The following is a 26,273-nucleotide window of genomic DNA, read 5'->3' as shown; positions in this document are numbered from 1 at the left end:
ATATAATTTTAAATATTCTAAAGAACTGCCACTTTTATCCTTTACAAAAAGCAAAATGGGGTGAAGCTTCCTAGAAATGTTATTTGCAAAAATAAATAAATAAAATACCAGAGTGATTGGAAAGATAGTCAAATTAAAGCACTAACCTTGCAGACAGTGGGTCTGGGTTTGACCCCTGGTACTAAATATGTTCCTCCCTGAGCCACACTAGCAGTGATCGCTGAGCACAGAGTCAGGAGTAAGTCCTCAGCATAATGGGGTATGACCCCTACTTAAAACCAAAACCAAACTGAGGGGGCCAGAGAGCAAGCACAGTGGGTAGAGTCTTGCTTGCAATGCTGGTTTGAATGCCAGCACCCCATTAGATTCCCTGAGCCCCAGCAGAAGGATGCCAGTGAACAAAGCCAGGAATTAGTCCTGAGCACAGCCTGACCCAACCAGGGCCCTCAGCAGAAACTCACCAAAACTAAACCAGACTAAAAACAAAGAACTCCAGAGTGCAACACACCCACATGGCATTTGGCGAATACACAGCAGTGAAGAGATACATGTAACACTTAGTCTGTCTGTTGGCGATTTCAGACAAGCAGAACTTCGACAAAGGTTGGGAAGTGAGGCAACAGATGAAGGCAGTTACAGGTAGGCCCTGAAGCAGACTAGGTCATCATTGGTATGAGGAAGCTGCATAGACACTCAACATCTACACTCAGCAAATCTTCAGAATTTAAAGACCAGGGGCCAGAGTGATAGCACAGTGGGTAGGGCATTTGCCTTGCACGTGGCCAATCCGGGGTTCAATTCTTGGCATCCCATAGGGTCCCTCAAGCCTGCCAGGAGTAACTTCAGAGCACAGAGCCAGGAGGAACACATGAGCACCACTGAGTATGGCCCCAAAATAAAGCAAAACCCAGAAATTAAAGATCAGCACTGTGAAAGAGTGGAGAGATGGTATAGCCTTTTAGGGAACCTCACTTCTTGTCTAAGAAATGTCTGTAAATCTTATTGTAGTGTCCCGTCCTGCAGGACTCCGTTATTCCGTGGGTGTATAGAGGGGATCCAGCCTATAAAGAGAATGGGGGGAAAGAAGAGAAGGAGACCAAGTAAAGTGTCTTATCAAGGTCCCTCTTCATTCATCAGTACAGGCTCTTTTAAGCACAATTAAAGCAGGGGTTGGAGAAGAACCAAAATGGAACAGCCAGCATTACAGACAGTCTTTACAGGGTGCATCCCTGTAATTAAACTTTACATGTTATCTTTACACAGGAACCAATTTTCACCTTGAGATAGTAAAGCTTCCTGGAATGTATGCCTGATAGGAAACTGTGACATTTCTTAGGGCTCTGGGCTGGTAAATGCCTTAGGCTATGTATTCTTGCCACAGACTGGTTTGTCCTGCTAAATTCCATATCAGGGTTTGATCTCTGGCTGTCTCTGACAAGTCCCCCTTTTGTGTGTAAAAGAAAGGTGGGTGGAGAGCCTGTCTTAGGCCTGCCTGATGGGGCCCCCAGGGTCAGCACTCAAAACAATGAAATAATTTCGTTCTGCCCAATCATTAATTATATGCAGGAGTAACTCTGACTCCTGGCATCTAGCTATTCCCATCTTTGGCTACTCTACAGCCCGGACCATTAGGATTAGGTCTGATTAGCTTTTCAAGCTGCAGAGCATCCTGTGGTAGTGGTCTTTGAGGGCTTAAAAGCCCAACAGAAGTGGGGTCAGTAAAGTCAGTGTCCAGAGCCTCTGATATCTGCAGACGTTGGTAATGGATAGCTATAGTCTTGGTGGCAGAGTCAACCTGAGTTTTAACAAAATCTGTTAATTTACGAAATGCCCAAGGGCCAAAATAAATAAGCAACAAAAATCCTATGAATGGTCCCAGCAAACTAGGTAGTAAGGTGAGATTGAGAACCGGGGGGGGGGGGGGGGGGGGGGGGCCGGGCGGTGGCACTAAAGGTAAGGTGCCTGCCTTGCCTGCGCTAGCCTTGGACGGACCGTGGTTCGATCCCCCGGTGTCCCATATGGTCCCCCAAGCCAGGAGCAACTTCTGAGCACATAGCCAGGAGTAACCCCTGAGCATTACCGGGTGTGGCCCAAAAAATCAAAAAAAAAAAAATGAGAACCAGGGGGACGTTGAAAACCATTCTGATACCAAGGTTCACTTTGCTCTCTTTGCCTTTGCCTATCTTCCAGGCTATGCTCGACCTTTTTTATACTATCTTTAACAAGTCCTAACTTATCTTTAAAAAAAAGCAATATTCTTCCTTTAAGGAGGCACAGACTCCGCCCTCTTTCAAAAAAGGCTAAGTCCAAACCGCTGTGGTTTTTTTGTACAACTTCAGCAAAAGAGCCGACAGTTTCAGTAAGATATTTTAAACCTTCCTCCAGTTCCTTCACATCTCTATCAATAGCACGTGTAAGCTGATTAAACTGACTTTGTGAAGTGATTAATGAAGCAATCGCAGTTCCTGCTCCAGCAAAACCCAAACCTAAAACAACAGCAAGGATAATGGCCGTTATTGGTTCACGCTTATGTCTAGACATAATAATCTTCTTATCCCAAAGCAAATCATCAGCAGGTCTAATGGTTAATCTGGGCATTAACAAAACTAAAACACAGTAATCACGATGAGCAAGAAACATCTCGGTAACAATATGGGGAGAAAGTCCAGTGGAGCAAGCAAAATAAGTGGAGTTGGGGGCTTGAATAAAGATGGAAGAGTTGTTAACCACATGGTTTGATTGCAAATGTCCAATAGTTGGACAGGGGGGCGCATATATGGTCCAAGTAAGCAAAATCTGACGCCCATGACCTGTCTTAAAGTTAAGCCGTGGTGCTACTCAGCTCCCCATTGGAGGTCAGCAGTGTAGTTGGTGGCAGTGGGTGTGCCAAAGGTCGCAATCTCTTCATAGAAGGGCAGCTGGGCAAAATAACAAATCCAGCATTCCTCATAGATTGGGTCAGTGAGGGCTGCAGAGGATGATTAGCTGCAAAGATGAAACAGGTTCGGCAGGAATAGTGGGCTGAAAGAATGGAAGGGGTGGGAAAAGGGAGGGGGAGTGTTCCAGCTAGGAGCCTGGGGCTTTCAGGAGGGAAGTGCAAGGGTTTTAGGACCAAACATTTTGTTTGGACCCACTGCTATGGAGGGGATTGGGGCACCTCCTTGCGAAGTCGCAAGGAAAAAATTAGGCCATAGTCGGTTCCCTGGATATAGCATCGAAGACCCCACTGTGCACCCACAGTGCCAATCCAGTTATATTTTTTGCCTGCAGGGGTGAACCTGATTAATAAAGTATTATACCATCTACGAAACTTGGAGTCGTGGCAGTAGTGTCCTGCAGGGGATTGGGGGTCATTAAAACGGTTGTGATGCTTTCTCTGGACAGTGATCAGGTCCCAGGATGACGATGGATTCCAATAAGCATCTCCAGTAGTTTCACAGCCCCAATAAGCACAAAAATAAACATCCTGTAGCCGCATCGTGCACCTAGTTCTCAGGCACGGTGACTGCCAGGGCAGACATAAAAGGATTCATTGGTTAGGGAGGCTCTCCCCTGCCAGGACTCACAGACCGATGTCCTGTGGTTCAGTAAACTGGCGGAATGGGGTTGAGGCCAAAAGAGATTAGGGGTGTCTCTGACATTGTAGTATCATGCCTGAAACTGCCAATTGGGCTGATGCAAGAGGGGAATGCCGAGTTAGTCAGGAGCGATCAGAGTGTTAATACAGTTCAAACGGTTAATACTAATTCAGCAATAATCACCTGCTTTCATTTCAAAGCCAATGTTCCCATTCTGCAGTCAGGCAGCAGGGCACAAGGTCAACTGAGCAGGCCCTGCAGCTCATCAGCTCAAGATCCTCAGATTTTTTCTTGCCCCTCTATGTCTCATCTTACTCACCTATAAAGTTGCCTTGATATTAAATAGTTCCCCCCCCCATTGAATTACAGTGAGCATTTAGTTAAAACATTAGAAATAAGCAGACCAGGGCCCGGAGAGATAGCACAGCGGCATTTGCCTTGCAAGCAGCCGATACAGGACCAAAGGTGGTTGGTTTGAATCCCGGTGTCCCTTATGGTCCCCCGTGCCTGCCAGGAGCTATTTCTGAGCAGACAGCCAGGAGTAGTAACCCCTGAGCACCGCCGGGTGTGAACCAAAAACAAAAAAAATAGTAAGCAGACCAGAATGTGACACTAGGTGAGTCTTGATAAATCTCTAGTGGTTACTGCTACTGGTTTTAATTGATAGCTGGTTTTTTTTTTTTTCAATTTCCAAAAAAGACAAAGAGAAAAATGAAAGTATTATGCTCTCTGGCTTCAAATCATATTACAGGAAAAAAAAAAGTAACCAAAACAATATGGTACTGGTACAAAAACAGGGACACAGGTCAGTCGAATAAAATTGAAAAGAAATCCACACAATTTATGGATTAAAATCTATAATACAGGAGTCAAAGCCACGTGGAGAAAGGAAAGTCTTTTCCCTGTAAGGTGTTGGGAAAACCAAACATGAAGAAAAAATGAAACTAGATTACTGATATCTGCACAAATAGTGCAGAAGAAATTAAGGTCTTGGGTTATTTACTCTAAATCATAAAATATGTAGAAAAAACTGTAAGCATAAGTTTCCAGGTCCTAAGAATCAGGGATGTGTATAGAGACTCAAACTTCATTAGCAAGAGAAACAAAAGCCAGAATAAATAAATAAGACTACATCAAATTAAAAAGCTTTATACATCAATATAAACAACCACACATATCCAAAAAATAAACAGTGCAGATGAATTTTTGAGTAGATTCATCTCCATGACGATTTATTTCAACTTGATACTGTGATGTTCTTGTCTCTACTTCCTCTCCAAACTGGATCATTTTCTCAAATCTAATAAATCAAAATTTAACCCTGAATTAAATAACGATGCAAAAATTCCACCACAGGGGGCTGGAGAGATAGCATGGAGTTGTAAGGCATTTGCCTTGCATGCAGAAGGACTGTGGTTTGAATCCCAGCATCCAATATGGTCCTGTGAGCCTGCCAGGAACGATTTCTGAGCTTAGAGCCAGGAGTAACCCCTGAGCTCTGCCAAACAAAACAACAACAAAAAAAGAATTCCGGGCCCGGAGAGATAGCACAGCGGCCTTTGCCTTGCAAGCAGCCGATCCAGGACCAAAGGTGGTTGGTTCGAATCCGGGTGTCCCATGTGGTCCCCTGTGCCTGCCAGGAGCTATTTCTGAGCAGACAGCCAGGAATAACCCCTGAGCAATGCCGGGTGTGGCCCCCCCCCCCCCAAAAAAAAAAAGAAGAATTTCACCACAGGCCAAAATCCAGTCTATACTTTTCAGCTTTTTACTTTTTGTTTTTGTTTTTGTTTTTTTTTGGCCACACCTGTTTGATGCTCAGGGATTACTCCTGGCTAAGCACTCAGAAATTGCCCCTGGCTGGGGGGACCATATGGGATACCGGGGGATCGAACAGGGGTCCTTTCTTGGCTAGCACTTGCAAGGCAGACATCTTATCTCTGGCGCCACCTCTCTAGCTTCACTTTTCAGCTTTTTAATCTCAGTACCTCAATATGAGATGCTGAGTCACAGCACAATGGGCAGAGCACTAGCCTTGCACATGGCCAACCTGGATTCGATTCCTGGTGCCCCATATGGTCCCCAGTCCATCAGAAATGAACCCTGATGGGTATGGCCCCCAAACAAAATAGGATAACATGAAAAACACACAAACTGAAACTCACAAAAAAGCACAAAGGAAACAGAGCAATTGGGAGATAACTACACATTAGACATGAGATTAACATGCAAAATATATCAAGAACTAGTACTACAGAAAAACAAGAAACCGTAGCAAACAATGGGTAAGGGACGAGGATGTAGTCCAGCAGTAGACTACTAACTTGTCTTACACGTGTGAAGCTTTGGGTTTGGTTCTTGTCATTATGGTTGGGGGGGAGGGGTGAAGGAAAAAAGGAGGGGGGAAATCCTTTAAACAAAAATTCTTCCAAAAATGAGACATACATGGACATACTGGGCACATGGATATACTGGTGAAGAAATGCAAATCAAAATCTAGATGAGCTGCCACGTCCTATCTGGGAGAATGTCCTCCATTAGACATGGGGAGCTACAGTCTGTGAAGATTTCGAGTAAAAGAAACTCAGTGAGGGTTAGAGATATAGCTCAGCAGAAGAATATTTGGTCAGCGTGGGCCAGGTGCTGGGTTGGTCCAGGCCACCAGAAAATAAAACAGAACACATAGGAATTACATAAATATATGTCTATGTTCTAATACTGCTCCTAGGAGATATTAGCTTGAAAGTACATTTGCATGTCTAAGTACATAGCAGTGTTACTAATAATCACAGTCCAAACACTGCTTCCACCTAAATGCCCATTAATAGATGGTCAGAGGGATGGATAGTTGTAGAGCAGCAATGGCAGTTGCTTGCATGCAGGTGACCTAGGGTCACCCCCAAATCCCCAAGGATGATGTATAGTGCAGTAAAGACTGCCAGGAGTGAGCCCTGAGCACAGAGCTAGGAGTAAGCCTTGAGCACAGAGCCAGGGGTAAGCCCTGAGCACAACTGCATAATGGCCATCTTGCCTCACTCTCACCCCCACCCCCACAACCAAAAGAAAATTACAGTATTTGCTGGCGTATAAGACAACCCCCTAATTTTGCAGTTAAAACATAGGTTTAGGCCTATATTCACTGTATCAGACAGAAAGTTCCTGTGCTGCAACTGTATGGACTACAGAGAGCCAATCCCAACAAGCAAAGGTTCAAAGGTTATACTGTAATAGACTTCCTCTCTGACTCTGGCCAATCTGAGCAGGCTTTTTACAGTATAAATTCGGGTCCAGAACATTGTCTAATTTGAATGCATAAAAAGCCTGCTTGGATTGGCTGAGTTAGAGAGGCGGCCCGAGCAGCCTTGCAGTGATTGGTGCAAGATCGAGTTGAAAAATTCGTTTTGTGGCAATATTTAGACAATTTTCGTTTAGCAGCATATTGAAACATTTTTCGGGATATACTTGGCGTATAAGATGATCCCCAATTTTCGGTTGACTTTTTTTTTGTTTCAAAAGTCGTCTTATACACCGAAAAATACAGCATATATGTTTACACCACAGCTTACATACATACACTCATGGCCTACTATTCTGTCTTAAAAAAAGATAAAATGGGGCCGGAGAGATAGCATGGAGGTAAGGCGTTTGCCTTTCATGCAGGAGGTCATCGGTTCGAATCCCGGGCGCCCCATATGGTCCCCTGTGCCTGCCAGGAGCAATTTCTGAGCCTGGAGCCAGAAATAACCCCTGAGCACTGCCGGGTGTGACCCAAAAACCACAAAAAAAAAAAAAAAAAAAAAAAAGATAAAATTATAGGCTACAGCAATAGCACAGCAGTAGGACATTTCCCGGCATCCCATGCCCTACCCCACCCCCCCAGCCTGCTGGGATCAATCTCTGAGCACAAAGCCAGAAGTAAAAAAATCATGCCCTGGGCCGGAAAGATAGCATGGAGGTAAGGCGTTTGCCTTTCATGCAGAAGGTCGTCAGTTGGAATCCGGCTTCCCATATGGTCCCTCGTGCCTGCCAGGAGCAATTTCTGAGCATGGAGCCAGGAGTTTCCCCTGAGCACTGCCAGGTGTGACCCAAAAACCACAAAAAAAAAAAAAATCGTGCCCTTAAATACACAATGGATGCATATAGATATGATTATGGTAGTAAAATAAGCAAGGAAGACAATGAACTTTTGGTTTTATTTACATATGGTACATGAATTACTAAAGCAAATCAACTGAAAAAAAGCCAACAAAATAAACAAACCAGTTTCTAAACTTGGTGAAAACTATGGTGGCCATGAAAGTGAAAGGGGAAGAGGTGGAAAAAAATAAAAAGAGAAAAGAGGGGTCTTTTTGGTGGTGGGATGGAACTCAATATTAGTGATAATAGTGAATACCAGATGTATAGAGGTATTAAGCCAAAACCCTAAATTTCTAAAACACGGTGAACCAAGGATGAATCAAAAATAAAGGAGAGGAGACTTTGTCTCTGTAACACAAGGATGAGAAGAGGAGATGGCATCTAGGTGATGCTCACATTGGTTACTCAGTAGAAATCCAAAGCAAACAGAATTCCACTGCTAAGTTCTTTAGTCCTGCCTCTGCATGAGTGGGAAGATCTGAAAATGTCAAAGCCCTGTCTCTTGCGTTCCCTAATATCAAACAGCCAAGACAGCAGAGAGCATGGCCAGGCTGATATCAGACCCCCACCTGAAGGCAGGATCATGGTGGCACCCCATTATTAGGCTGGCAGACACACACGCAGTATTTAGAGGTGTGTTTAGAGGAGTTTGGCTTAGAGGAACCTGCTTATGCTAACCAAAATCAGATGGCATATATGAAATCCAGACTCTGGAGCTACCTTAGAGGACATGTCACTCATACTGAGCACCCAGGTTTTGGTACCCCAAAATATAAAATTAAGTCATGAAAACTACATAATTTTCACAATTTGCTTAACAAATATTTGATTACAAGTTACATTCTAGATGTTAATTATATTGAATGAAGTCCTTGTTACCCCTCCTCAACTTCTTGCCTATCTCACCTAGAAGGTGAGACACATCCACACCTGGGAGAGGTCTGTAGTTGGTAATTAAGGGGTTGCCTGGGCGGGAGGGGAAAGGCAGACTCAGCAAGGAGAGAGATCAGACACAGGGAAGATCATGGAGGAGCAGGAAGGGTGCTTGCAGAGCAGATGATGGAGGCTGCTTAATAAAACTTAGCTTAGAAGCCATGTGAGAAATATGAACATGGCGATTAGGGTCCTGTAAGGAAGCTGGATTTCTCCTGAAACTTCATCTGACTGCCTGTAGCTCATTTCTTCACCTACAGACCAGACCAGAGAGCTGTAGGCACCGGGCAGACCAAGAAAGGCCTTACCATCCATACCATTAAGACTTTATAATTAATACAACAGTCCTCAGGTGCAAACACCAGAACACTGGAGAGATGCAGGTCTGGAAGAAAACATTGATGCAGGAAATAATCCACACAGTGAAAAGGTTTAAGAAGGGGTTCACGAAATCCAGTACTCAAGCAAGGAATCCCACACCAGCCTTTTGCTCCTAAGAAGGAAAGCAGCTTAAGGAGGAAGACCAAAAAATGAACCTTCCTCAGACTCCTGCTTTTATTGATATCAGACCACACCCTAGAATGGGAGAGGAATACCAAGTATGGAATAATCCACTAATCAATCCCAACACTAGATCACACCCTAGGGTGGAGTATGAATATTGATTAGGGTAGGACTAGTAATCCAACAGTTAAGAATGCCGGGGCCGGAGAGATAGCGGCGTTTGCCTTGCAAGCAGCTGATCCAGGACCAAAGGTGGTAGTTGGTTTGAATCCTGGTGTCCCATGTGGTCCCCCGTGCCTGCCAGGAGCTATTTCTGAGCAGACAGCCAGGAGTAACCCCTGAGCACCGCCGGGTGTGGCCCAAAAACCAAAAACCAAAAAAAAAAAAAAAAAAAATAGAATGCCTCAATGGAGGGGCGGTGAGGTGGCACTAGAGGTAAGGTGTCTGCCTTGCAAGTGCTAACCAAGGAAGGACCGCGGTTTGATCCCCTGGCTCCCATATGGTCCCCCCCAAGCCAGGGGCAATTTCTGAGTGCTTAGCCAGGAGTAACCCCTGAGCATCAAATGGGTGTGGCCGGAAAAAAAAAAAAAGAATGCCTCAACGGAAAGAAACCAAAGCTGTAACCCCAGAGCAGTCAGGAAGATAGCAAACTAAGTAGATCCCACAGTTCATCAGTTGGATAAGGGCACCCCTGCTGTGATCAGTGAGGTGATACTTACTACCCCCTGGGCATCATCATTGACATCTATGAAACTGTGCTGTTGGGAGCTGTTGGAAGGATGAAGGATCCAGCAGAACAAATCAATAGCAACGAGTGTTACAAGAGGCAACAGTACATCTAGGAATGAGAGGAGAGGAATCTAGGGGTAGGGCCATAAAGATCTATTGATACTATTACAGAGAAGTTCTGGGTTTAAATTGTGTCTTGATCCAGACATTTTTGTGGACATCTCTTGAGATAATAGAAAATCCTATCAAATAATGAAACTCATTATGTGACTTGGTTTGTTTTATTTATTTATTTGGGTTTTGTTTGTTTGTTTTAGAGTCATACCCGACAGTGCTCAGGGGTTACTCCTGGCTCTATGCTCAGAAATCGCTCCTGGCAGGCTCAGGAAACCATATGGGATGCCAGGATTTGAACCACCACCCTTTTGTGTGCAAGGCAAATGCCCTACCTCCATGCTATCTCTCTGACCCCATGGTTTGTTTTAACTAAAAAAAGAAACCAAGAAAATAAACTGGAAACTGGTGAGAGCAAAAAGAAACAAGGGAAGGGGCAGAGTGGTGGCACAAGCGGTAAGGCGTTTGCCTTGCCTGCACTACCCTAGGACAGACGTGGTTCGATCCCCCTAAGACTACCCTAGGACAGACCGTGGTTCGATCCCCCGGCGTCCCATATGGTCCCCCAAGCCAGGAACAATTTCTGAGCACACAGCCAGGAGTAACCCCTGAGCGTCATCGGGTATCCCCCCCACGAAAAACAAAAGAAAAAGAAACAAAGGAAAGTGGAAGTTGAGGGCCGTTGGATATTCCCAGCACTTTTGAGAGCAGAAACACTGTTCTATGCATTACTAAATACCTCTCCTACCGGGTTTCTGAAGAGCCCAGGGCACAAAGTCATGCTTAGCAGCCATAATTATTAAGTGAAATGGGTCATCACACTGACTTTGGGATTAGGTAAAAAGGAAAACCAAGTTTTAAGGAGCAATGAACAAAAATAGGCAAGGTTCATTGATCCCTAGTTTGCAGTGATGGTGAAAATTAGATTTGAAAGGAGAGAAAAAAATAACAGGAAAGGGAAGCTGTGGTTAAGAGAGGTTTTGTTATCACTTTCTTCTTGAAGCCTTTCATAAACTTCTCTTGAGATTTGCCTTCTCTGGACTTCTCCAGATACCTATCTTCCCTCCTTTTTATCTCAGACTTTGTTCCTTGTGGCCGCATGCTTTCCTCTGCTCTCATCTCCCTAACACTGACCACATTCTAACGGAAAACTTCAATCCAAATGGGAGTGATTTCCAAATGAGAGAGAGGGCCAGAGCGGTAGCATAGCAGTAGGGAGTTTGCCTTGCATGCAACTGACCCAGGACGGACCTCGGTTCAATCCCCGGTGTTCCATATGGTGCAAGGCAAACGCCCTTTCACTGTGCTATCACTCCAGCCCCCAAGAACTTTATACTTAAATGAGTGCTTGATGGGACGAGTGAGTCAAGTGAGTGGGCACAGAATCCTGGGTAGCAGGAGTTAAGGAGAATATTTGACCTAACAACAACTGGAGGTCATGTGTCTGACAGTAGGGAGTCAGAAGCAGAGACAGAGTGTGACCAGAAATCCTGAGTCGGCGAAACAAGGTCAGTGTATTTATGCTTTCAATTCAGAAAGTCATGAGAAAAATTTAAAGTTAAAAAAAAGTATGTTCCCCCAGGCTCGCCAGGAGCAATTTCTGAGCGTAGAGCCAGGAGTAATCCCTGAGCACTGCTGGGTGTGACCCAAAAACAAAATAACAAACAAAAATTTATGTGATGATCAATATAGGCTACCCACAAGTGCCTGACTTTGGTATCACGTTCAGGGTTAGGGAAATAAGATAAACAAGAGGATGGGTTTAATTCGAAAGTTACATTTGACAAAAGGCTGAGAACTCAAGCAAAGGATGAAACTCAAAGCAAAGTCCCTGGGTCAGGGAAGCAATTCTGAAGCAATTCTGAAGCTCACTGATGGAAGGTCCTAGGTTTGATTCCATCTGCTACTCCACAAAGCCCAGCTGGGTGTAGTTTCCCCATAATTAACAACAGAAACAACAGAAATAAGAGATACAAGTGAATGAATGGCCACTTTTATTAACACCCATTAAATGCTAACACTGTTCCTAGAGCACTTCCACAAGAAAGGTCTTATTTTTTATTTAAAATATTTGGAGGGCTAGGGCATTTGTTTTGCAGGCACACATCCAGGTTTGATCCTGGCATCCCAAATGGTCCCCCGTGCACCAGGAGTAATTCCTGAGGTCAGAACCAGGAGTAACCCCTGAGCACTGTAAAAAGTGACCAAAAAATTTTTGTTTTGTGGGTCACACATGGCATTAAGGCTTATTCTACACTCAAGGGTCATTTCTGGGGATGCTCAGGGGACCATATGATGGCCAGGGATACAACGTGGATTGGCCTGTGCAAGGCAAGAGCCATGCCTGTTGTCTTATCTCTCCAGATCCAAGAAAAGTCTGATCTCATCATCACAATAACGTGATCACATGGAGGCTGTTATCATCATGATCTTACAGATGGAAAAACAGAAGCACAAGAGTCAACAGTTTGCTTTAGTCATATGGTTGAGTCAGAATGCCAATCCCCAAATACTAGAAAACTGTGTCCAGGACCCTGTAGATATTATTTAGCCAATAAGGATGTAATAAGAATCTCTAATCATGGCTTTGGTTCTAGGGATGGTGGGGAAGAACAGTTGGACAAACATGATAGTGTCAGAGTCTATCGACATAGGCCTTAAACAAATACTTAATGGGCCCTCCATGCCTGAAAACTAAATCAGACTAAGATTAAAAATATAAATTATATGGTTGGGCCTAATCTGCGGTTGCATTTGTATTGAATGAATGAACATGAACCTATTTATTTTTTCTTGTCATGATTCCCTAGACAATATACTATATATCATTGACAAAGCATTTACATCCTATTATTATCAACAATAGAAGTTATTTCATGCCTAGGTTTCTGTAACTATCAAACTGGTTTATGAGTCCCAAGCATGCTCAGATGTGGTCACTGAGTGGGGCCAATTCCTTTAGGACCTGCAGGAATCACAAATACTGATTGATGTGAAAGAGCCAAGTTTCAGTTCAATATGTAGAGGGATGTCAAGTGTATAAGAGCTCAGGGGAATGGAATGTGCAAATGCTTTTGAGGAGAAAATACTAGGGAAAAAAGGAGCCTTGGGAAAAAAAAAAGTTTTTATATGGGTTGAGTATAGAGAATGAGCAGACAGTGAGAGTTGGGGACAGTGAGAAGAGAGATAAATTGACACCAGTCTGGGAAGGAACCTCTACTGGTTGGCAAAGAGAAACGCCTGAAAGAATTCAAGTTGCCAGTGATTTCATCAGACAATATTGACTGCTCTGGTCATGGAGTGGCAAACAGGCCATTTTGGAGGACCTGTGGAGCTTGATCTGAGGAGGGAGGGAGGTGAGCCCGGCACGAGGGGCAGGCCACAGCTCTGGAACATTCTGGCATGTGAGAAAGGTGAAGGGGGACAGCCCTTATTTGGCCAGAGACTCAGCCAGCTTTGGGGGGAAACAGGCAGTAGGAGTTGGACATGGCCGCATCAGTGAATGAATGATTAGCAAAGGCTGCTGGAGATGCGGATCCAGAATGCCTGAGGAGGATGGAAGCTTGATTTACGCTCTGAGAAGAGTTGAGAGGAGGGTCTCTGAGGGACAGGAAGATGTGTGGGAGAGGTTCAGATGCAGGCTCTGGGATGTCTAGAGTTTATGAGTTGAATCAAAAGGACTGGAAGGAGAGAAAGCACCGCGATAGGACCTATTTGCCTGGCAAGAGGATGACCTGGGTTCGATCCTCAGCACCCATAGGGTCGCTGGAGCCCGACAGGAGTGACTCAAGTGGATTAAAAAACTGGTGGTGGGGTTCAGAGAGATAGCATAGGAGGTAAGGCGTTTGCCTTGCATGCAGGACAGGGTTCAAATCCCGGCATCCCATATGGTCCCCTGAAACCTGCCAGGGGCGATTTCTGAGCATAGAGCCAGGAGTAACCCCTGAGAGCTGCCGGGTTTTGGGTGCGACCCAAAAACCCAAAAACAACAACAAAAACCTGGTGGTTAGCGAGAAACGGGTAGAGAGGTTCAGAGAAAATCTTTGTTTGCTGTGATGGAAGGAGCACTAGGTGACCAGTGCTGGTGTTGAGCTCTTCAGAGATGAGTACTGGGGACCAGAGAGAGAGAGCACAGCGGGGAGGGCGTTTGACTTGCAGAAGGCCTACCTGGGTTTGATCTCCACATTCCACTTGGTCCCTGGAGCCCGTCAAGAGTGATCTGAGTGCAGAGCCAGATGTAACCTCTGAGCACCACTGGATGTGGGCCAAAAACCACCACCACCACCAAAATGGTGAGTCCTGGAGACGCAAACGACCGGCTAGAGGGTGGAGTGAGGACCATAAACAGAAGGCGTGGGGGCCAACTGGTCAGCGAGGGGCTGAAGGAGGGCAGCAACTTTGTTTTCCTCTCTTGTGTTTCCGGGGGGGACGGGGAGAAGGAAAGGGGGAGCCGGCTGGAAGGACATTGGGGCGTCCCCGTCCGCCCCAGCGCAGGGCGGGAAACGCAGCAGCTGGAGAGTGCCGCGCTGGGCGGAGCTCACCTGTGCAGGCGCCTGCAGGTTCGCGGGCTCTGCTGGGCAGGGCGGGAAAGAGGACAGGCAGGTCCTAGGGGCTCGGAGAGGGCGAGTGGACGGGCTGGGCGGCTGCAGCGGCCACCGAGAGCGGTTTCCGCAGCTGGGAGGCGAGAGGCAGCCACAGCGAGGACCCAGAGTGGGCGGTGGAGGACGAAACGGCTGCCGAAAGCCAGCGGGCCAGCAGGAAGCGGCGAAGGGGAGACCCAAAGTCGGCGGGACACTTGGAGAGGGTCCGAGGGCGCCCGGGGCCGGTGCCGGAAGCTCAGGCTCACCTGCAGCCTCGCAAAACAGCCTGCACGCACCTCCCCGCCCAGGCCTGAGATTGCCAGCGCCAGCGCCCGCCCACCCGCGCTGCAGCGGGGCTGCGGCCCACGTGGTGCCGAGTCCCGGGGGGTCAGTCCCCGAAATAGTAAGGCTGGGCTTGGGGGCCAAAAGGTCGCAAAACGCGCCCCAGGCCCTAGTCTGAAAGCGCCGCCGCCGCCGCCCTTGCTTGCCCTTCCCCATCGGAGCCCTCTCAGCCCTCCCGTGTGGGACGCAGCTCCCCGCGTCCCCACAAAGTGCCCGGGACCGAGTCGTGGCCGCCGCAGGGATCAGGCGGGCGCCCAGGGGGGTTTCCAGTCCTGTCCGGACTTCCCCGCCGCCACCCCCAGCCTCCATGAACTCCCACCCCGCCCCTCCTCCTAATTTCCGTCAGTAGCCCCGGAACGCGCGGTGGAGGACTCCTCCTCCCCGCCAAATCCTCCCGGGGGCCCGCCCGGCTCGGTGCAGCCCCCGCAGCTCCCCGGGCCCGCCTGGGTCCAGCCCCGGCGCGCCGGCCGGGCCTCCACGGACGAAGGCGCCCGAAAGCGCTCGGCGGTTTCCCGAAGACGCCCGGCAGCTGCCCGAAGGCGCTCGGCGACGTCCGGGCCGCGCTCGGCCGCCGCGCGGAGATGCCCGAAGGCGTTCGGCCGCTCGGCGCGCGGGCTCGGCTCGGGGCGGGGCCTGCCGAGCGGCCCCCGAAGCGCGCTCGGGCGTTTCCGGGCGCGTCCGGCGCGGGCTCGGCACTGGGCGGCGCTGCCCGGCTCCCCGGCTGGCGGCGGCTCCTCAGTCGGCGGCGGCGGCGGCGGCTGCCTGTGGCCCGCGCGGCTGGGAGAAGCGCGAGTGTCGGTGAGTGACGCGGCGGAGGTGTAGTTTGACGCGGTGTGTTACGTGGGGCCGAGAATAAAACGGCGCCGAGCCGCGGGCGCCGGGCGCGACCAGTGACGGAGGAGCCCAGCCGCGCGGCCCGGTAAGAGGCGCCGCGCCCCGAGCCCTGCCGCCGCCCCGAGAGCCGGGGGGCCCGGCGGGGGGCCCGGGAGGCGCCGGCCGGCCGCGCTCGCCGGGCCGCGGCCAAGATGGAGCCTCGGCCCGGGCCCCGGCGCCTCGGCGCGGCTGCAGCGAACAAAGGATAATGGCGGCGGCCCCGGGCAGCGGCCGCCCCGGCGCAGCGACTCTGCCGGCCGCCAGCGGAGGCGCTCCTGGCGGGGGGCGGCGGCGGGCGGGCCGGGCCGGGCCGGGCCGGGAAGGGAAGGCGAGCGAAGGAAAGGACGGGAGCGAAGCGAGACCAGGCGAGGCGAGGCGAGGCGAGACGGAGCCACCGCACCCGCACCCGCACCCGGGGCCGGGGCTGAGGCCTCGAGCCGGAGCCAGAGCCGCGAGGATGGAGCTGGAGCTGGAGCTGGAGCCGGGCCGCGGATGGGCCGGGCATGCAGCCGGGCCCGGTATGCGCGGGCGGGCGGGCGGCCGCCTGCCTGCCTGCCTGCCTGCCTGCCTTCCCGCCGCGGGGCCGGGCCGGGCCGGGCGTGGAGCCGGGAGCGCCGAGCCGAGCCGCCCCGAGGGAGGCCGCCCGCCCGCCCGCTGCCCGCTCGGACCCTGCCCGGATCAGGCTCAGCTTCAGCTTCAGCCTTAGCTCGGCCCCGGCCCGCCTCGCCTCGCCTCGCCTCGCCTCGCCTGGCCTGCACTCGTCTCCACTCGCCTCTCCCACCCGGCCGGGCCCATGTCCGGCTCCGGCGTCCGGGCGCCTGCGGGGGGTGTCGTTGGCGGCCGCCTTCGAGGCCGGAGGAGACGGCGAGGGCTGCGCTGGAGGGGACCGCGGGCCGGCCGGCCGGGCCCGGCTCCAGGGCGCGGGGAAACAACGCTCGTTCGTTGCACAGCTCCAAGCCTCCCCGCGCACCCTTCTTCCTCCCTTCTCTCCTTCTTTCCTTTCCTCTCTCTGCAATAATAAAGTTGGAAGCCCACGGTTTTCTTCGCTAGTCCTGTTATTTTATTCCCGCCCGGGTTCTGCGGCGCCCACCCACTCCACCGGTGGGGGGAATAGGAAAAAAAGCAAAACAAAACAAAAAGCTTTTTCGTTGCATGTGCACTTGGCTGAAAGAATGATGTGAACCCCTGCAGGTTTTTTTTTTAAACCACCACTCCCCCCCCCCCCAATTTTTTGATCTGTTTCCCTCTTTTATTCCCCCCTTTATTTCTTTTTATTTGTCAGTGCTCATGGAAATGTGTGCAGCGGGGAAAGGAACGCTGCTTGGGGGAAAACATGCTTGTAAGAACTTTTTTTAAAACACTGTTGGGAGCCTGTAAAAGGGAAGCTGTTGTGTTCGAAGGCAGTTTCGGTTTTAGTCCCCTTCGGTAAGGTAATAAGCACTGGAAGTCCATCCGAGACGAAGCACTTTGTTAGAGCTAATATTAGTCGGTACACTTTTTTTTTTACACCACTTTTTTTCGGTCAGCCTGTGTCCATGGCTTTTAGGGTTTTGTGGGTTTCCCCTTGTTTACTTCACCCAGCCTCCTGAGTCCCCTCCTAATTTCTGTCTACACATAAATAAAAGATTAATTCTTACTCTAAAAATAGGCATTTAAGAGTAGCCATTATTTGTCTTGAATGCAGTAGGCAGCCCCAGGCTGAGGCTGGCAAGAAACTAAGCCCCACAGCTTAAAACAAAAATTTTTTTTTCTGAAGAGCAGAAGAGGCACTGTCACATTAAACACTAATAAGGGAGTTTTTGAAGAACCTAGCTATGCCCTTTGAGGTCTGTCAGACCTTTCTTATTTAAAGTCAGAACTGAAAGTCTAGCCTCAGCTCTGCTCTGCCTTCTCGAGCAAGCACTAGTCTTTTAAGAGGACTTGTGGTCACGGCTATTGAAATGGCAGTTGCTCAGTTCCTGATGGAAAAGTAAGACAAAGTTACCTGAGCAGTGCAAAGGATAAACCGTCTGTTTTTTTGAGAGACCTTTTGTCACAGTGCAAAATGTAATGGCTACATACTTGCAAAGGTTCTTGGTAGAAATAAATAGCGATTGCTAACAGAAACCATGTCTCTTGGACTTTCTGACTGTGCTCACTCTGTTCTGCCCTGTTTTTTCTCCAGTCTTGAAAAGACCACCGTAGCAACATGTCAGTCAACAGAGAGGCTTAGTTTAGGAAGATCCTGCTATAGCATTTTTCCTTAAGACTTGAAGAAATTGGTTTATTTCTAACACTAGGGAAATTATAGTATCAGTGATGGTAGGTTACTGGGTTTTTTTTTTCCCATAAGTAGCAATGGACTAGGAATTTTATTCCCTTAAAATATATTACAATGAGAGCTGGAGAGATAGCATGAAGGTGGGGCATTTGCCTTGCATTGCAAAAGGACAGCAGTTCGAATCCCGGCATCCCATTTGGTCCCTGGAGCCTGCCTGGAGCGATTTCTGAGTATAGAGCCAGGAGTAACCCTGAGCGCTGCCGGGTGTGATCCAAAAACCAAATATAAGAAAATATTCTAATAGGTTCCTTCTTTTCTTTTCTTTTTTTTTTTTTTTTTTTTTTTTTGTGGTTTTTGGGTCACACCCGGCAGTGCTCAGGGGTTATTTCTGGCTCCAGGCTCAGAAATTGCTCCTGGCAGGCACAGGGGACCATATGGGGCGCCGGGATTCGAACCGATGACCTCCTGCATGAAAGGCAAACGCCTTACCTCCATGCTACCTCTCCGGCCCCTTCTTTTCTTTTCTTTTCTTTTCTTTTTTTCTTTTTTGGGTCACACCCGGGAGTGCTCAGGAGTTACTCCTGGCTCTATACTCAGAAATCACTCCTGGCAGGCTCGAGGGACCAAGTTCATAAATTGAGGATTTCCAAACTTTTTATTAATACTTGAAAATTTAAATATTTGGAGCCTGATACTAAATTTATACTTCTCCCTCTAAAATTTAGATCTGCTTGACCTTTTTATTAATGGACCCCTGTATTTAGAAAGAAAGATATCTTTGATACAAATTGACTGGAAAGATTTTAAAGGGCATTTCTTAGAACCTGCTATCCCTTTTGAATGATTTTTTTTCTCACAGAAAACTGCCGAAGAAAAAGGCAGTGTGATTAATAAATGAAATCTTTATCTGCTTTCCCAAGTTAATTTTATTAGTTACAGGCGATTAATAGAAATTTTCATGTCTATAATTTTATTATGTCTCATTTTAAAGAACGATCGGATTTTGTTTTGAGGGGCTTATTTGTTTATAGTAACACCAGGAATGTGTCCTCAGCCATGTAAAAATTATTTTTTGCCTTTTGACCTCAGAAAGATACAACTTCATTGCTACCCTGTATCAATTCATACCAGCCATAAAGACTTGTTTATAGCCAGCCTGCTAGTTTTGTAAGCAAAATCTTGATGTTACTTCCAGTGATAGCTTTATTGAGAAGTTGAGTTAAAATTTGAACTGTCGAGTCAACAGAAAAAAATGTCAAGATTTGTTTTTTCTACTGCAGCCTCACTTCAGCCAACAGTGTGTAGTAATTCAGAGAATTCAGTTAGCATTTAGCCACAGAGGGTATGTAGTTGATGCAAAGAATATTGGAGGTTGCAATCCTAGGCCCACAGCTATCGTCCCACTGTCATGTGTTCACTTAACTATAGCATAAACCCCCCCTACTTTATAGGGCTGTGAGCTAATGGGTACGGTTAATGATAGCTAATCCTGCCTAGTTCCCAGACCTTGGGCAGTTTCTCCCTCTCTCCATTTCGGTCATAAATGTGCAAGTGTGTAACTCAGAACCACAGGGATCACATAAACTCAGCTGCGTAAATAAGTCAGTACATAATAAATGACATGCGTTTCACAAGTGCTGACAAATGTTTCCTATTTAAAGAATTGTTCATTATTTAATTGTGTTTTATACTCTGGGTTAGGAGTTTATCCAATCCAGATAAGATTTATGCTGTTATTTTGACTCAAATTTAGGGAGCACAGCAACAAATAGCAGAACTTACATCCTAGGAAAGCAGGCTGGGGAGAGACCCCACACGTGACCAATGGAACCATTAGCTTTTCCCCCATTCTATTTCTGAATAATTCATTTTATTACTAAATCCGAGGAAGGATTGGTCTGCACCGCTGGTCTCAGCATTTGCTCTTCATTCTGCTCAAGGGTTACACCTGTTGGGGGGGGGGTGCATATTGGTGAGTGGAGTCTGAGCTGGCACTTTGCAAGGCATATTGCCTCCTGTAATGATCTCTGGCCTCAACTGCCCAGACTTTCATCTAAAATATAACGACAGCAAAGATTCAGGTGTTCTTTCTCCACTCACCAAAGTGCCAGTTTTGCCCTGGTGCATGCACTTGTACTTACGCACATTTTCTTCTCAGGCCACCTGCCCTTTTCTTTTACAATGGGGAGGGGTGGCAGTGTAAGCAGTGCTCTTGGGGATCTCAACTGGGGCCCCCGAAATAGTTATGTGTATTAGATGCGTGCCCCCCCCCCCACGCAAGTCCTCCCCCACCGCAACTCATAGCTGCTACACTTATGAGCCTGGATCTTGTTTCTTCGTTTTTGTATTGGCCCATAGAAAGCTTCCAAAAAATTATATTTGGACATATAGATGCATCTATATTGTGTTTTTAAATTTTTTAAGTCATTTTTAGGGGATTTGGGGGTGGCACACTTGGTTTTGCTCAGCTCCTGGATCTGTACTCAGGGATCACTCCTGGCTGTGTTCAGAGGATTGGCCATTGGGATTATGGGAATTGAACCTGAGACTGCCAATGCACAGCAAGTGCTCTGCCTGCTGTATTAGAGCTCTGGAGCTTCTTGGCTTTATTTTCATTTTTAGGTCTTTTCCCTTCCCTCACAGTGCTCAGCGTGACTGTTTGGGGTGCAGGAGGAGGTAGCTGAGAGTCCTTGGCCCAGTTTTTATGTCTTGGAGAATTTAACTCAGGGCATCTGCATTTCTTTGAGGGCATATCTAGACTGGATTTGAATACTAGTCTGTGACAGGAAGTTACTTGAAACTGCCTCATTATCATTTTCTTTTTATTCTATCTGTTGGGGGAGTTCACATCCAGGAGTGCTCTGGGCTTACTTCCTATTTTAAGAAAGTTCTAGTCCAGGGCTCTTGGCATAGAGGCCTGTAAAGCTGCCTAAGAATGAACTAACTCACCAGTGTTACTTAATTCAGCCCTATTGTTGAGAGCCTTAGAGCCCTGAACTTCCTCCAGTGACTGTTTTCAACCCCAAAAGTTTTGTTTGGGGGTCACTTTGGGATTAATAGGGGAAGGGTCTATTCCCTACCAAATGCTCCCTCCTGAGCTGTCCTCCAGGAACTGGGAGGTGCTGGAAGCGGAACCAGTGGATCCCGAGTGTGCCTGATAAGCTTTCCAGCCCCCAAGGTGACTCTGAAGGAGAAGTCCCCTGCTTTTGCAGGGAGGGGGAGGGAGCTCCCAGATCACTCTCAGATCTATGCTCAGGCACTAGTCTGAGGGATCGATCGGTGCTTGGGTCAGCTCAGCGTAGGTTGGACTTTTTGGGGTGGAGGTAAAATTGATAGATGGGAAAGCACCAAACTGATGGTGCAGACGATACTGTTGGTAACAGTTGGTCATTAAGAGACTTGCACTGGTGGATCCCGCTGCAAAGCTGCTTGCCTGTAACTGCACTGTGTCATTTGCGGTGGATGCCCTGCCCTGAGTGCTGCAGGATCAACTTCATCCCAGTCCACCACCACCACCACCCGCACCCATGAATCAGTATAACCTCTGAGCACTCACTGCCAGTCATGTGTGTGTCCCCCACCCCCATCAAAACTAAGAAGCCAGTCCCTGTTCACTTCCTGAAGTTAGAAGGAAAAAGTGATTTTATTCTGCAAGGATAGCTTTGTGGACCTCTTGAAATCCGGTAAAAAGAGCCATTCACTTTCCTTGTTATTTAGGTTATTTCTGTTTTCAAGGTAGATACACACACTTGCCTTGTGTTTCCTGGGTCCCTTTTTGTTTCCATCTTTTTCCCCCTCAGTTCTGCCAGATATGACTAAAAAGATGGTTTTGTTGTATTTCACCTAGTTTTGCTCCTGTCTTCTGGGTTACAAATGGGGGTGTGTGATTTTTTTATTTGGGGCTTTAGTCCAATAGTAAGTAGAGGATTGTATTTTGCCAAGTCTTGATGCCAGTGCCTAAATCATTTATAGTTTTTTTGCTTGAGCAGTTGGAACAAAACTCACGTGTGCAAGGTTGGCTGGAACAGTGTCCAGGACAGGAATGGGACAGCAGAGGCCACACAAGCCCTGCACTCCAGTGACTCTGACTGTCAGCCTCTATGCTGGAGTTGCCTTCATTTTTTCCTTTGGGGGGATGAGTAAGAGGATCAAGATTATACCATCAATGAAATGGGGGTGATTGGTGATGCTCAGGGCCAGTTTTGGCTCTACCCTCAGGAATCACTCCTGGCAGGCTCAGTATGTATATATATATATATATGGGATACTGGGATGTCCCTCCCAGTGCAAGGTAAAGCCTTTCCCACCACATTATGGCCCTGGCATTCTGGACCTGTCTTTCCAAAAGAGAGAAGCATGCGCCTCTGTTCTTACTGCCTGTAGTCTTCATCTCTGGTGCAGCTACAAGGAAAATGTTGAGGGAGTCCGTTGCTTTGTTTTTTTTCTCTAGAGAGACATTGGTTGGAAAAGAAGAGCCAGAATTACCTTGGTATAGGAGTAGAGAATAGATCTAAAGTTAATTTTGGTCTTTGGTCATAGAAATGTATTTCTGAAAGAATAAATGAGCTTGTCATTTTTATCTGCTTCTAGGAAGAGGGTTGTTTTGGTTTTGTTTTGTTTTGTTTTTTGGTTTTGTGGTTTTTGGGCCACACCCTGTGATGCTCGGGGGTTACTCCTGGCTATGCGCTCAGAAGTCGCTTCTGGCTTCTTGGGGGACCATATGGGACGCCGGGGGATCGAACCGCAGTCAGTCCTAGGCTAGCGCAGGCAAGGCATGCACCTTACCTCCAGCGCCACCGCCCGGCCCCGAGGGTTGTTTTTGTTTGTTTTGGGTTTGGGTCACTCCTGGGAGGCTCTGAGGACCCTAGGCTGGCTGTGTGCAAGGCAGATAGATGCTTTACCCGCTGTGCTGCCTCTCAGGCCCCTAAAAATACCATTTTGAATAGTTACCTATCTAGTCAATTTAGTGAATATTGTACATGAATCTTTTTTTAATTATTAAAAAATGAGAAAATAGATGTAGGTAGAACTATTAAAGATCGAAATGAATTGATTTTAGTTGCTCTTTAGACTGAAGCCCTGGGGCCAGGATATGGCTCATATAGGTAGGGCACAGACAGGCCTTAGGGGTGGGCCTTGGTCCCAAGAGACACCCCCACCCCCTGCACCTTCCCTATGGGCCCAGTATAGACCACAGAAACTAGGAAGTGAGTTTCCTTGTCTGGCTTTCACAACCTTTCACGGCACTGCTATGCCCTTTACAAAATAAAGACTGAAGGGCCCAGAAGTCTTGTAGGCCTTCTTTAGGCGCTGTTCTTGCAAGGGGTCCATCCTGTTCACTCCCCAGGAGCACTGTAGTGAGTGATCCCTGTGCACAGTCATGAGGATCAGCTGGCTGAGTGCCTGGGGTTGGGGGGCTGGGTAGGCCATGCAGTGCTGGGTCTAGAACGGGAACCCCTGCCGGTTGCATGAAGAGCCTTGGGTCCAGCCTTTTGTGCATTTCCCCAGCTCCCTAAGACTCATTTTTGGAGAACAGCTTTATTCAAGTAGGATTCACACACCCTGTATAGTTTCCTCCGCAAGTCTACATTTAAGTGCCTTTGACTTGATTCTGAAGTTGTGTTCAAATTAGTTTGTGGTCTTCCATTAACCCCCCAAAACCTCATATATCACTGTAGCATCACCCTTACCCTCTTTCATCTCCAACTCAGGCAACACTTAGTCGACTTTCTCTAGATTTGCTTGGACCTGAGCAGTGAATTCATCCATTCGTTCACATTAGTTCCTTGTGAGCTTCTTCTCCTTCATATCTTCAGAGTTCACCAATATATCAGTACTTTGTGCTTTTTATTACTACATGATTTTCCATTTTGTGGGTATACATTTTTTTCATGCGTTCTTAGGCATTGGGAGATTTATGAATAATATTGCCATGAATGTCCACCCAGTGGATCTGCTTTGCTTTCATTTCTCTTGTCAGAGGCCTAGGGCTGTTTTGAACTAGATTTAACTATTTGAGACCACCAGATTGCCCGAGCTGCTTTACTTTCTACAGTGTATGAGAGGGCATTCGTGGTTTGTTTTTTTTTTTTTTTTTTTTTTTTGCTCGTTATGATCATTATAGTAATTGGTAAGTGATACCTAAGTTGTTGCTTTGGTTTGTGTTTCCTTAGTAACTAATGATACTTAACATCTTTGTGTTTAAGAAATCATTGCAGAATTTTGAAAAGCTTGTTCAGATCACTTACCCATTTTGATTTGTGTTGGGGTCCACAGGATGGATTAGGCCATACCTGTGAGTGATTGGGGGTCATTCTGACTCTTCTTATTTCCAGTTCATCTGTTTTGTTTTCTTTCGGGGGGGGGGAACACACCCTGTGATGTTTAGGGGTTACTCCTGGTTCTGTGCTCAGAAATCGCTCCTGGCTTGGGGGGACCATATGGGACGTCGGGGATCTAACCAAGGTCTGTCCTGGGTCACCTGCGTGCAAGGCAAATGCCCTACCACTGTGCTATCACTTCGGCCCCCTGTTTTGTTTTCTTAATTTTTAAACATTTACTGAATTTTTCTGAAAGTCAGGCTTTCAAAATATCTTACTGAATTAAAAAAAAAAAAAAAAAAAACAGGAACTCCTGTTTGGAGTTAGATGCCACCATCCTCCTCTCTTTATTCCTTTACACTGTCCAGATCCCTTGGTAGAAGGGATTGAGGGAAAGAAATGAAGGTAAAAAAAGAAACAAGTACCTTCTTATTTGAAATGCTATATTTTGGGAATTTATTGCTATGACATAATTTATTATGATTGGGTATTTTGTATTACTTTTTTTTTAGGGGGGTATTTTTGGGTATTTTGTATTGCCTTTTTTTTTTGGTTTTTGGGCCACACCCATTTGATGCTCAGGGGTCACTCCTGGCTATGCACTCAGAAATCGCTCCCAGCTTGGGGGGACCATATGGGATGCTGGGGGATGGAACCGCAGTCCTTCCTTGGCTAGCGCTTGCAAGGCAGACACCTTACCTCTAGCGCCACCTCTCTGGCCCCTACTTTTAAACAACACTGTATTGGGGAAATTCACTCTACACAAACTTATACCATCAAGGAAGGAGTAAATTCCTTTTCTTTTTTTTTTTTTTTTTTTTGGTTTTTGGGCCACACCCAGTGACGCTCAGGGGTTACTCCTAGCTATGAGCTCAGAAGTCGCTCCTGGCTTGGGGGACCATATGGGACACCGGGGGATCGAACCGCGGTCCATCCAAGGCTAGCACAGGTGAGGCAGGCACCTTACCTCTAGTGCCACCGCCCGGCCCCAAAATTCCTTTTCTTTAGCAGATAACCAAACAGCCCTGGAGAGTTTTGATAATTTACTTGCTGGTAAAGACTTTTCCCTGAAGTTAAGATCATAGTCTTAATAATTTTTTGTAGAATTTTTACTTTGTGGAAAAGATTTTCAGAGTTGTAGTTTTATACTAGTGATTACTAATATCTTTGTTCCTAAATAACTCGTTGATGTCCATAGAAGTTCACTTATAGGAAGGCTGAAAAGTGATCTTTCTAAAAAAAAAAAAAAAAAGATCGTGATCTGTTTATCAGACTTGCTGCAGTAGACAGATAACCTCAAGTAATCTGCTCCTGTCTCTCCCTTTTTTTTGTTATTCATTGTTTTTACTATCATTTACCTTTTGGGGAGGTTGGGGCCACACCCTGTGCTCTGAGCTTTCCCCTGCCTCTTAACTCTGGGGTCACTCCTGGTGGGTTCTGGGAACCAGTTGGGATGCCCAGGATTGAACCCTTGGTCGGTGCTTGTAAGGTAGATGTGTGCTGTGACTTTGACCCTTGCTGTCAGTTGTATCCTGTGGGTGTAGGTCACTGGTACTAATTCTTTCCTGGCTCTCCCTTACTGGCTTTTATTTGAAGCTCTTAGAGAGAAGGATGAAATGCAAGTTTAATTTTTGAAAGCCAAGGAAATTCAGTTTCAGGGCTCATTGTAAAAGTTTCTACCTGGAATTTTCATTAACTTGAATGGAATACTGTGATTATACCTCCCACCTCCGAGACATGAGATACAGCTTAATAGAGTATATTGGCTCATCAAAATGACCGTACTAGAAATTAGTGCCAGGTTGGTTAAACCAGAACAGTATGGTTTGCCCTAAAGCTTGAACTTAATTGTTTGTTTTTAGATTTGTTATAAAGGCACCTGAACGGGGCCGGGTGGTGGCGCTAG

At 47.1% G+C, this 26,273-nt stretch overlaps 1 protein-coding gene across 2 annotated transcripts in view; it reads left to right on the top strand.

The window, feature by feature from the left end:
* The first annotated feature begins 15,631 nt into the window (after positions 1–15,631).
* Positions 15,632–26,273, top strand: part of CREB1 (cAMP responsive element binding protein 1) — a 52,368-nt gene continuing 41,726 nt past the window's right edge. For both annotated transcript variants that reach the window (XR_007495873.1, XM_049773285.1), the window contains exon 1: positions 15,632–15,712. The gene's annotated coding sequence lies outside the window, so the exon portion shown is untranslated. The remainder of the gene's footprint in view (positions 15,713–26,273) is intronic.

The sequence above is a fragment of the Suncus etruscus genome, chromosome 5 (genome assembly GCF_024139225.1).
Source record: "Suncus etruscus isolate mSunEtr1 chromosome 5, mSunEtr1.pri.cur, whole genome shotgun sequence".
In the NCBI taxonomy this organism is placed as follows: Eukaryota; Metazoa; Chordata; class Mammalia; order Eulipotyphla; family Soricidae; genus Suncus; species Suncus etruscus.
This window is presented reverse-complemented; position numbering and strand designations above follow the sequence as displayed.